Source organism: Malurus melanocephalus, unplaced genomic scaffold (assembly GCF_030028575.1).
Source record: "Malurus melanocephalus ecotype Western Australia unplaced genomic scaffold, MMel_1.1 scaffold_188, whole genome shotgun sequence".
Taxonomy (NCBI): domain Eukaryota; kingdom Metazoa; phylum Chordata; class Aves; order Passeriformes; family Maluridae; genus Malurus; species Malurus melanocephalus.
Window position 1 is genome coordinate 546339 of NW_026623420.1, and position 13307 is coordinate 559645.

Sequence of the window (13307 nt, forward strand, 5' to 3'; positions counted from 1 at the left end):
GGATGCCGTGTGGCCCTGGGTGGCTGTCGGTGGCTGTCGGTGGCCCGGGGCCGTGGGGATGTGGCGGTGGCTGAGCCCCCCACGCTCACTGCTGTCATTGTGGCCGCGCCGCGGGGCGGGCGGAACGCGGGACGGGCGCGATTCTCACGGCGAGGGGAGCGGCCGGCCCGCCAAATCATTAGCGTCAATTAACTACAGAACGGTACATTACTGACATCTTATTGTTAGCGCTCGAAAGGAAATATAATTAATAAAACTCCCCCTCCCCACAGAGAGGCAGCCCTTTGTGCTCCCTGCCGGCGATGTCTATCGCGCTCCCTTCAGCAGCCTCGGACAGCGTTAACATTTGAATTAACATAAAATCACTTTCTGAAATCTGTTAACATTTATAATGTTGCTGTACTTCGCCTGATCGTTGCATTTTTTTCTGTCAGTTTGAGCTCGGCGAGGTTTTTTATTCTTTTTTTTTTTAAGTGATACCAAACATAGACCCATTATGCTGCAAAAAATCTCATATTTGTTTAATGATTTCCCATTGGTATCTTTGTTGCTATGAACCAAAGCATTAAATAGAAGCCAGCACGTTAATGCCGTGTTGTTCTACATAATAAATTTGAATATCCCCCAATGAATATTTTTAACAGGAATTTTCCAAATAGAATGCATACRTGCCAGGGTATTTGTAATTACTTAAAATCAGTTTTTGACATTTAAGTTGACGTCTAAAATATTTCCTTTAATTTTTGGCTGCTTCTGCAAACAGGAATGATGGCATTCGTCCTAAGGAAGGCTGGGTGGACAAATAACACTTTTACTCACAATGAAATGAAAAGCAATAAAGAAAATGTGTTAAATGTCAACAGTAAAGCATATCTTCTCTCCACGTATTATGAGGAGAATATACCCCCAAAATATGCATACACACAAAAAAATCCTTCAAGTGACTTAATATGTTTGAATATTAATGGTTTGAGTGTTAATCCATTGCAATGGCTCCATTTTTTCCAAAATTGGCTATTTAAACACATTATTACCCCCATAAATTCTCTATGGTCACTGTGGTAGCCATAGCATGAAAAATAATCATCATAAATCTGAATTTACAAAATATCTCCAAAAATTGCACAGTTTTGCTGAGAGAAACAGAAGATGAAGTGCGTATTATTTAACTCGATGTATTTTGTCCTTGCAGGAGCTGCTTGTCTAAAAAWCCAGCAGATGGAGTCTGTTGGAGGACACGAGGCTCTGGCAGCAGCCTGAGAAAGCAGCTCGGTGTTGTAAGCGAGGGGAGGCTGCTTTTGCCATGTGAGATGGGATCTGGAAAGCTGAGGAAGCTGATGGGTGCTGCAGCCCTGCCCTGCAGAGAGCAGCTTTGCAGGATCCCGTGCCCTGCCAGAAGGSATTGTTCCAGGAGAGTTTCCGCTGGCTGGGAAAGTCCTGAGCTCTCCTTTCTGATTTTAAAACACTACTTTGTTAAAGTAACCATGAGGAAAATGATGAGGCACCTCCACCCTTTGGCACCCCTGAGTGTCTCTGTGTTTGTYCCTGGGTGTCCCGGGGCTGTTTTCTGCACTCAGGAGTTGCTGGGGTGTTCTTTGCACAGAGATGGCCATTCCACAGCTCTGGGGACAAGCAGAGGGTGCTGTGGCTTCTCAGTGTTCCTCTTGATGCTTTGCCATGACAGAAGGAGGGTTGTGGTCAGGAGGGTTGTGATCAGGGTCTGTGCAAAAAGGAGAGGCCARCAGGAACTGCAGGAGCATCACTTGTGTCCCACAACAGTGATATTTGGGGGGTTACACAGTAATAGCAGTGATTTTAACAGAATGGGGGATGATTGCTCCACCTCTGACTTTCTCCATTGYCAAAATATCTACTCATCATCATTTTTTAGTTTGTGTCTCCTCCAGACTGCTCTCACCCACACCTCAAGGTCTTTGCAAAGGGATCTGGGGATTTTATCTGTGTTTGGATTTCTTTGGCTGCATTGCCCCTCAGCTGACAGTGTTCAACAAAAGTGGGCCTCAGTGAGCCAAAATGTGCAAAAGCTGGAGAAATGCAGACCCAGGTTAATCAGTGAGGGGTTCTGCTGTTGCCCTTCCCTTTCAGCTGAGCTCTCACAGCTCAGTCACCCGTGCACACTGTCTCAGATGATGTGTGCAGGGTGTTCAGCCACACCTTTCACAAGGATGAGGAAAGGAACACACCCCAAAAAATCCCAAAAATCCCTCCAAAAATTCCCCAAAAAATCCGAAAAAGTTCATAATAATCCCAAAAAAATCTCTCATTTTTGGAGGGGCCCTCCCCAAGAAATATTCCCCAAAAAAATTTTTAAAATCCCGTAAAAATACCAAAAAAATACCCCAAAAAATACCCCCCAAAAAATCCAAAATACACCCAAAAAATCTCCAAAAAATCGCAAAAATATTCAAAGAAATTTAAAAAAATTCCAAAATATCCCAAAAAATTTTAAAATTTTTGAGTCCTTCCCAAGCCAAGGGGGACATTGCAGCAGCTTGTGAGGGAATGTGCCAGGCAGCAAGCAAGCACAGACACCCCCTTTCACAGGGGGCAGAGTCCTGACAGACCTGTGTKTGCGGGGACTGATCCTGGGCTGTCCTTGCCTGGCTCAGAGTTAGACATCTCTATAGGTTTAGGAACACAGCAATGGGATCAGCCTTGCTGCTAAACCGTCAAAAAGCTGAGCACCCTCTGAATTACAGCCTTTCCTTTCATGTCTGCAGCTGAGTTTGACATATGTAGCTGCAGCTGGCCCTACCTCTACAGTTTTATTTGATAAATCTGATTGATGAGGGTTTTTTAATTCCTCTCAATCTATTTAAATTAAAGAAAAAAGGAGAGAGAGCAGCTGAAAAGTGCTGTAATTGCAAGTGAACACGAGAGGAGCCTACAGCCAGCAGGCATGCTTCAAAGGGAACGGGGCCAGCAGAACCCTTTCATTGCTGCCTGGTGGGGGCTCTGAATGTGCCCGCCAGGTAGCTGTGTTTGAGTTTTCATCCACACCAAGAGAGATTATTGGAAGGTACTGGAGAGGTTGATGTGTGTGGCCTCTTCAATTTGACGAGCAGAGGTGGTCCCTGGCATGGTGGGGTGGCCATCCTGGCCACCAGGAGCTCGCTGCCAGGCTCCTCTCCTGCTGTGGAGCTCTGGCCTGTCCTTGCTCAGGGACAAGGAAAAGTTTGGTCCTCATGGAGTGAGGGACCTGCTTGGAGCACGTAAAGCTCTGATGCTCCAGAGCAGCCTAACTGTGCCAGGGGTGTGGGGAGCCCACCTCCCTCGGGTTCTGAGCCCCTGGAGCCCACCTTCCTCGGGCCCCAGGGTCCCTGGAGCCCACCTTCCTCGTGTCCTGGGCACCCAGAGCCCACGTCCCTCAGGTCCCAGGGCCCCTGGTGTGTGCCCCAGCCTCCCTGGACAGCAGGAGGAGCAGGCTCTCCTGACCACTCACCCCTGAGTCACTGCTCTGTGCTGCTGTGCCCGCTCTCACAGTGATGTGGATGCTCTCTGGGCTCCTGGGTGTGCTTGGCCAGCTGCCTGCACACCCTCCAGCTGCCTGCACACCCTCCAGCTGCCTGCACACCCTCCTGCTTCTGCCTGGCTGCACCATCCCATCCCATCCCGTCCCCCTGTGCCCAAGGAATGGAGACAGGGAGCAGCAGCCTTTCCTGACCTTCCCCCCGCCCTCCCCAGCGTGCTCCCTGCTGTCACTGGCAAATTAAGCAACTAATTTTCATTAGTGTCAGTGCACCTTGCACCTAACTCTCAACTACCAATTAAAGTTATYGATTCTGATCAGCCAAGGTACTAAATTCCTGCTGGAACAGAAAAAGCAGGTACTGAGTGTACAGAGACAATCTGCTTAATGCAGCCATGGATTAAAGCAACTCATTCATCATCTCTGTACCTTTACAAGCACTAATCCTGGGGCTGTGTGTCTGGACACTCCTGCCTGTTTGGAGTCTTCTCCTTTCATCTGACTGGGACAGTTTGAGCTGCCAATCTCCAGCTGCTGTCCCTAACAGCTCCTCACAAACAGGTTGATATTTTTTGGTTCAGCTGATTCGTTCTACAGGATGATTAATTATTGTGTAAAGACAATTTTGTGTTTATTGGTCTGGGACACRAGAGTTTATCCCTCTGTTTCCTGATCCTGCAAACCCAGACAGAGGCAAAGGGCTGCTCTTTTTCACTGACTTCTGCTKTGSATTCTCAAGTTGCATTTCTCAGTYTGCTCACTGAATTTGGTCCTTAGTTTGCACTCCACAAGGCATCACTCCATATATCTGAGCTCTGGAGAAGGTATTTAACATTTTTGTGTTCCAATTGCAGCTGACTGAAGGTTGCATCCAAACAGTCATTGATTGTTAGGATAATTTGTCCTGGAATATACAAAAAAAAAGATGCTTCCTCCTCTGTTATTTGGTCTGAGCTGATTCTGGAGGCAGGACCATCAGCATTCCTGTGCAGCAGGAGTGACCTGTGTCTGCCCCATGCATGGCAGTAGTTTAAAAAGCTAATAGTGTGTTTGAGCTAAGAGTGAGGGCGAATGTGAAAGAATATTATAATTGTGCATAACAGAAATTTCTATAATTAAAAATGGAATTCTCTGTCATTGGAGCAGAAATAGCAATTTTCTACCCAGTGAAGCTCCAAATTATTTTAAAGGGAATTAGATGTATTCTCCTGGACTGTGATCACTCTGAAAGATTTTTTGATGCTAAACTGTCTTTGAATATTGGAAAGAGCGAACTGCGTTGTCCTCACCTGCTGCTAGCTTGGAAGTGAAATTATCACAGTCAGAAACGTCATGGCTTTTGGATTTGTTGCACAGTTGTGSTCTCTCTGAAGAGCTGTCACATGGCCATAACATGGGAAGTACCTTCTATTGTGTATTTCACACAGTTTTTTGCTGTTTTGAGGCAAGATGAGTATTGGCTTTATATGCAGTTGCATCCCAAGAAGCTGCTGTTATGAATGAGTTGTTAAAAGTTGCAGGATGTTCTCTGTGAGAGCACTGACCTGCAGGGCAGGCTGTGGGGCTGGGGTGTACAGGAACTTTGTGGCCCAGGGAGTCCCAGATGGGCAACCCCACAGCCCCCTCAATGCAGTCAAGACTCAATTATCCCTTTATTTTTAATGTGGGTTTTTTAAATTTTTTTTTTTTTTTTACCATGGATCTGTTCATAATTGACTTACGTTCTAATCACCCACTTCAGCACAACTCCCGGTACCATTCTGGATTTCTTTTTTTGYTTTCCTGAACCTGATTTTCCACATMCCAGAAAGCTGCCTSGATGGGCTCTGGAGATATTGGCAATGAAATATTTGGGATGTGTGCTTGAGCACTGTCACCAGGTTGTCTTCTAGTTTTATTTCCACTGCAGTTCACTCAAGGCTGTTGCCATCTAGCCCAGGTTTGTCCAAGCAGAGCTCCTGTCTGYTTTCCAGGCTGGGAGCCTCACGTGGTCTCACATCAGCTGGGGATAAGCTGTGTTTGTGTGATTCATTTTACTGAATGGGGAAAATTCAAGTGAGTGTTTGCTCTCCCTTGGGCAGAGAGGTGGGAGCAGCAGCAATGGGCTCCTTTGCATTGTCTGCTTTAGGATGTTTTAATAAAATGTGGCATCAGGTATCTGCTATTTAAAGGGCTGCCTGCTCAAGACAGGTCTGTTTTTGCTTGGCAGTGAAGACTTAAACTCACAGCTGACCAGGGCTTTTGCCTCTATTGGGGTGTCAGGGCTTTGCTGTGGTGCAGCAGGGGATAATGCTCATTGCTGCAGGGTTCTGTCAGTGCTGTGCTCCTGCCACCTCTCCCCTTGCTGGCTGTGCCCTTCTTTTCTCCAGAAACTTTCCAGCTGCCCCCTGATGTCTGTCTGTCTTAAAGCAAGAGCCTCCAAAAGCTGCCTTACCTAGCAGCATGGGGAGGTCRGGCAAGGGAACATATTTTACTTGCAGAGCTGACATAATTGTTCAAAGCAAACAGACAGCTCAACATTTTTGCTAACTTACAAAATCTGGCATCTCGGGAGAACGTGTTTGGACTCAGCAAGGCCACGTTCACAGGCAGAGCATTGTCATTAATCTGCACGTTTGGACTGCTGCTGGAGAGGCTCCTTTTTCTCTCAACGAGATGTATATTCATGGTTTTGTTTGAGGCCGGCCGCGTGGCTCTGCTGGGCTGCGATGGCCGTGAGCAGGCGCTCGGCTCTCCCAGCTGCACCGGCACAAAAGCTCTGGTCACTGCTGCTGGATTGTCAGGCAAAGTGTGAGCTGGGATTGTAGCGAGGCCAATGCAATCATATCACCTGCCAGTCTGGGCAAAATGAGGGTCTAAATAAGATGACGAGTGAATGATGTGGCCAGAATTAAAAGGATAAACAGCATCTTTCCCCTAATGAGCTCTGTTTAACATGTGAGAAGCCCCACACATGCTTTATCTGTATTCTGACCAGCGAGGAGCCTTGCCCAGACTTCATACAACAATTCATCACGGCCGATTTGTGCAAGGCATATTTGAGATGTAAGATGTGTGACTCAACCTCTTTTATTCCCTCATTAATTTTCTATTCTGCCTGAAAYGGGTTCTTAGAGTGTAAGCTGGCGAACGTGGGGCGCTGGGATTTCTGCTCTCATTTTTGTCCCCTGGCTGGATAAAGGGGCAGATGTACAAACACCTGGRCCGGGCAGGCTGCGTGTCCTGTGCCACCCGCTGCACCTGGGACTGCTCACAGAGTAAGGCTGATAATTGCTGCCATCATTGACAGTCTTTCCAAGAAAATTGGTGGCTGAACAAAAGGAGTTTGAAGTTTTCAGCTCATGTTGGTATTTTTGAGGACTTCACCTGAAAGTGCTTGAAGATCTGGGTGGACTCTGTGTACATCTATGCAGATTTGCTCCCCTGCTCTGGTTCTCTCCCTCTCAGCATCCTGCATGTGCCTCTCGCTGTGTCTTTGTGTCGCACACGTTATGTCTTYTTGCTGTGATGTGTATTAACTCCTCAGGCTCCCAGAGGCCCCAGAAGATGAATGGCTTTATCTGTAGGATTCCAGTAATAATCCATTTGTGTATGAGACGTGCTCCTGGGTGTTAGTGCACCACGGAGGGCTGGTGTGATCTGATATCTGCCGAGGGGGCTGTGGGCAGCCCGTGTGCTCTGAGCTGCTGCTCGGGCTCTGCCCATAACTCCTGACAAGTCCCTTAAATCCTCTCCAGAGGCAGGCACAGCTCAGCTCCACAGGTAGCTGTGGTGCTGTGTGGATTCCTGGGCTCATCAACACCTGTGAAAGGGCAGCAGGTGAGAGCTGCACTCACAGCAGTGAATTCAGGCACCCTCCTGGGAGATGCTGGGGCTGCCAGAGGGTTTGGTGACACTGAACGTGTTCTGTGGGGGTGTTGAGAAGTCCCAGCCTCCTGCAAACACCACCTCTGATGGAACTGGGCTTTTCCACTCATTTCAGGTAAAGCCTGTAGCAGCGTGAAGCTCACACCAGTGTGCAGGGCTGTTGTCCACTGCCTTCAGATTTAATTTCAGTCCAGGCAAAAAAATGTSGCCGGTGCCAATCAAGAAGCACAAAGCAGGCAGCAAGCACAGTTCAAAAGCTGCATTACCCTTATCTATTAGTAACGATCAATTAGCATGAAGGTCAGTGGGCAGCCTGGAAATGAGTCAGATAAGAAGGGCAGAAGGAGGACTTGAATGGAAAGGAAATTTTTGATTCACATTCGGCGTTTAAAGTCGTAACTCTGTAACAGTGGGGGCGGAGGGTAGCGTTAAGTAGTCCTGCTGTCACACTGACTCAAGCGGAGTGTAAATCATGCTGCGAGAGTGCTGTGGCTTTTTCCTGCTGCTGAGGCATTATATTGTACCTCAGAAGCTACTGCAAGTTGAAAGAAGTCCTCCTTGCCCTCCGGCCCACACTAAAAATCCCTGGCCTTAACCCCCCGGCATGGCACAACACCACAGGGCTTAAAATTCTGGTCCCTGGCTCGCACCAGAATGAGTAGAATTGGCAGTGGTGGGTGGTGCAGGACAGAGGGGGGCTCAGTGGTCACCTGAGCATCATTTGGGGAGGAGGAACGATTCAGAGCACTGGTGATGGTTCTGGGGAAGGAGAAAGGATGGTTTGTGACTGAGCCTGCCTGAGGTCAAGGGGCATTTGGGCAATGCTCTGGGCACACGGTGTARCTCRGGGATGGAGCTGTGCAGGGCAGGAGCTGCACTCAATGGTCCTTGTGAGYCCCTTCCAGCTCAGCTCATTCTGTGATTCTGTGCCTCAGGAAGGGTCCTGGCCCCATCCCATCCTCCCAGGCCAGGTAAAGGGCCTCTTCTTCAAAAGATACACCAAAGCTGCTCCTGAGAGTAAGAGCTGATGTCTGAGGCAGCTTCTGTGGATTGAAACAGGCATGTGAACTGTGCTTGCCACAAATTTCCGATGGTGTGATACACTCTTTCTTGTTTTCTCATGTTTACGTGTCCCAGGTTTTCTCTGTTGTGTGGGCTGGGTTGGTGGATGGGTGAAAATCAATCTGTCACTTTCCAGAGTATGAAGTTCATTTCCACCTCTTTCTCCCATGCATGTGGACACACACGAGTGCCAAGGCTTCACAAAACACAGGGACACACGGGCACTGTGCCTCCAGCTCCTGACCCTGAAATACCAAGTGTTCTGGCCCTTGAGCTTCAGCTATCCTGTGAAGTGATGTTTTAAAGCAGGAGAGCACTACACACAATGTTTCTTCTGTTTTCTGGAGGTTAATTAACCCCTTAAATAGAGAGAGGGTGGTGAAATGGGTGCTCCTGATWCCGAGCAACTGCACTGCCTGTTGAAGATGATGAAATGTAAGTACAAAAGAGAATAGGTAGGGGTAGGTTAAACCCAGTGTTYCTGCCTCTGACAGTTTACTTTGATGAATGCACTCATTCACTCAGCTTCACCATTTGGATCCTGCATAATCAGAGATAACAGGCGGATGGTTTGCATGAATAACTAAGTTTGTCATGTTTAATTTTCTTTAAAAAAAGAAACAGCAGTTGCTTTACCCTCATCCTTCAGGCCCAATACATATTTATAAATTGTCAGGAAATGAAAAGCCTTTTAACAGCACGCAACAAGCATGCAAAGCTACCAGGAGAAATAACTGGGAGAGCAGCAAGTGCAGGGAGCAGCACAGGCCACCTGCAGCTCGTGTGGGCTCACCTTGTGTCACCGGGGAAGGTGCTGTGGGCACAGGATGCTCAGCAGGCTGTCTGGATTGCTAGGAAGTGTGGCAGTGATATTTGTTTTGTGTTCTGCAGACAGTGTCTTCTGACAGCTTGACAYTGTGCAACAAGAAGCGTTAAAACTGAAAAATAAACCTGCGTTTGGCAGTTAGCTGGTAATTCAGCAACTGCCTGCACTGCTTAATATTTGATAGGGTGCTGGCTTTACAGCGCTTACCCCATCCCTGACAATTCCTTAAAAACTGCTCRAGGTGCAGCTGGAGTTTGCATGGAGTAAAACGGTGATGAAGATCTGCAGAGGCTGCTCCAGCAGTCACAGCACCCCTCCAAAGCCTGTCCCAKCTGCCCTGGGAGCTGTGCACGGTGCAAATGGGAAGGTGAAAGCACTGACTCTGGCTGTGAYCCAGGAGCAGCCCTTCCCAGCCCCTGCCAGGCGTAGGTGTGGGCAGCGTGGCTGCTGTTGAACACTGCTAATGTTACAATTAAGAAAAATCCAGTCTCTTTATTAAGCAAATGATTTCTGCAGAGAATAGTGTGATATATTAAAATGTCTGGGTAGAAAGCTCCCAAGGGAGAAATTCAGAAGAAGAAAGATTGGATCACTAAAACTGCRAGAGAAAGCAGGATCCGCTAATGTGACGCTGAAAGAAGATGGCCAAATCTAGTTAGAGGGTCTTCTAACCAGCGTGGCTTTTCTCATCATCATCCTATCAAGATGATCTTTGCAAGAGGYGACCTCTGACTTGGCTACCAATATATATGTCACCAGACACAAATCCCTCAAGAGCTAACTCAATGATGTTTCGAGTAAGGACTCGCAGGCAGAAGCAGAATCCGATTAGCGGCGTGTTTGCAGCCTGGGAGGCACGGGAGATCTATGAACGCTGAATCCGGGGTGAAGGAGCAGGGCTGGAGCACAGCAGGGCTGGAGCACAGCAGGGCTGGAGCACAGCAGGGCAGGAGCACACTGGCCCCTGGCCATGGCCCTGCTGCTTGCCCACCCTGCCCCTCCACGAGCCCCACTGCTGGCACGATACCACAGCTCCCCAAAGAACTCAAACCTTGAGTTAATTAGGGATCTCCGTGCTGGATTTTAATTTGACTTTAGAATCATTTCAAACACTCCGAGAGTTGCTTTAAGTTGCAATCAGTTCATCACGCCCTGAAAAGCCCCGCATCGCTGGCAAGGGTGGGTGCCAGGGTCACTTGTTGGAGCCCTTGTGTGGGCTACAGAACCCCTGCAGGGCAGCGAGGTGCTGAAAGGCAGAGTGCATGTGTGTCAGATTTAATTGATTGCCATTAATAGATTTAATGGTAAAAATGATAAATCTTACCAAGAACACCACCGAGGCGAAAAGTATGAAGTGTTTGCCACTAGTTGTTKTCTGGGGGATAGAGAATAATGAATTAGCGAATTCAAAACCATACGGGCCTGTAAAACATTGTTTCCCTGCTGAAACTGTATTACAGAAAAATCTTTAAAGCATCAGCTCCCTTCACTTTTCTAGAGGCCGCCTCAGCAGGCGCTGCTGCCTGTGCTTGGTTTGCAGTGTGAGCTGCGGTGTGCGGGTGCTGTGGGAAGGGAGCAGGCTGACAGTGCTGGAATGTGTGAATATTGGCTGGATCAGCCCGTGGCCAGCCCTCGTGGGAACGTGGCCAAGGGTGGGCGTGCAGAGCCTCAATCTCTTTGACTCAGAGGTGGCTGTGCTGGGCTCCCTGGGCGAGCAGGGCTTGTGCAGCGAGCGTGAGCGAGTGCAAACACTGAGCCATGGAATTAATTTAAAATCCCCCAAAGTTAACCCAAAGCAGTCCCACAGAGCCATCGAGGTGCTGGCAGACCAGAGGCATGTGCTGGCTGTGCCCTTGTCCTTGCAGGGAGGTGCACACAGCCGGGGTACCAATATAGGGTCACCAGGGGATTTTTGCTGCTGCTGCCTCCCCTGTGCATGGACCCTCCACCCTGAGCAGCTCATCTGCTGTCTGACTGGAGAGCCTGGTCTCAAACAGAGACATTAACGCTGCCGTTAATAGGGAGCTCTGTGTTGCTACAWAGTCTGAATTGGCCTCTATTACTTATTAATGAAGATCCAAAAGTGCGCCTACTTAAGACCTTGCTTAGCTAAGGGGAGTCTTCTAGGGCCAATTTGAGTCCTATTTAATGACTAATGGCTATTGAGACATAATGTCCACTAAGCAGACATCACATCCTATTTAGTATTTAATGTTTAAATATTTAATTAATTAAACACTGCCAAATATTTAATTAAACACCATCAGAGCTGTCCTGACACTTCCGCTATGCATAATGCAAAGGAAATCAGGGCTTTCCTTACCAGCCCCACAAGTGATGCAGACTCAGCCTTACTCAGAAAGATCTGGGGTCTGCATAGCCAAAATACCTGCAAACAGACACAAAGTAGAGGGTGGGTTATTAAAAACATCCTTTTCTATTTTTTTCCTCCAAATGAGCTGAACTAAATGCTTTGTTAGTAAATCAGGCTCTGAAGTGACATGTAGGCAGAGCGGTGGCACCGTGTGCTGCACTGCAACAAGAACGCTATGCTTGTATATTGACTTTTAATTATTTAAAAGTAAATGATTGCTACTTAGCATGGCATACCTGCCAGCAGTTTACACTAGTTTTGCTTAAATATTTACTCTGCTATTCAATAAAAAATGAGTCTACTGAAGCAAAAAATGAGAACATACCATATCACATGACCCCTTCTCCTACCTGTGGCATGCCAACTTCTCAAAGATTTATTCACAAAGAGATGCTAGATTTTGATGGTTCTCCTGGACTAACCCAAAATTCAGTGTTTAAATTAACCAGATAGATATCCAAGTATAACCAGGTCATATTTATCAGCTTCTCTCATTCAGTTCATATCTACTTGTGGAAACTTGGCACTTTGAAATACGAAGATCTTTAAGTCCCAGTCTCAAAACCTGGACAGTGAGTATCATTTAGGGCTGAATTGCTTATTTGAATATTTTATTACCAAGCTCCATCCTCTGATGCGTGCTGAAGCTGCTAGGTCATGTTTCATCACTCYCAGCCTGTGTGGGGTTGTCTTTCTTTAATGTTCCCACACGGGATCTCTCKCTAACAAGGAATGTGGCTACCAGTTGGAAAAACCATTAAAGTCACATCGTTTTTATGCTTGGATTCAAGCCATTTATTAATGAAAYGAGGATACATATTTTGGGCTTTCTTTAGAGGATCTTACACTATCTTATTGGCTGCTCCAGACAAATTATCTTTCACTGTAAAGAGCTGATGCTCCAGTTGCTCAAATTGGGTTTTACTTATATAAACAGAAAAAAAATGGACTCAATGCTGTAAAAAGCCTCTATTGTTAGGGGACCTTTATCTCTCAAGTTCAGTGATGCTTTGCTCTGTCCATTTGCATTTATTGAACAATCAGTTGCCTGAACAGCCAGGAGTTTGCCTACATCTATAGGCTGCTGGGATGTTTTGAATTTTCATGTTCTCCTGCCCACTCAAGCAATAACCTCAAACTACATTCATTCCTTTCACTTCCCTGCTCCTTACAGTCTTTTAAACAAAGGTATATTGCCACCCAAAGTGTGCAGGGGAAGGTAAAACGCCATTGTACTCATGCTTTGCCCAAAAATAAATGCTAAACTGGGCAGGATGGAGGACTCATCCACCTCATTTAATGTAACARGCACTCGACAGTCTTGCTCGATGTAGGTCATATCTTTTAATTACCTTTTGCTTTATTCTCACGCGTATACACGCTGCCTCCCCAGCTCATTTATCGTGGGCAGTGTGCTGTGCATCAGCCTTGCAAAGGTGGCGGGGAGTGTCCCCTGTGAGCAGAGAGGGCATGGGTGGGGACAGCGATGGGGTTTTTGGGCTGTTTTCCCCCCGGTGGGTGGGGAGGCACGGAGGGACAGGCGGGGACAGGCCCTGGCCGTGGTGACAAAGCCGCTGTGTGGGAGAGGAGCCTCCCTGGCACTGGCGGGGGCTGGGAGCGCTGTACCAGCGCGGCGTGTGCCGCCTGCACTGTCACAGCTACCAGGGGACCCGGTCCCAGCTGCAGCC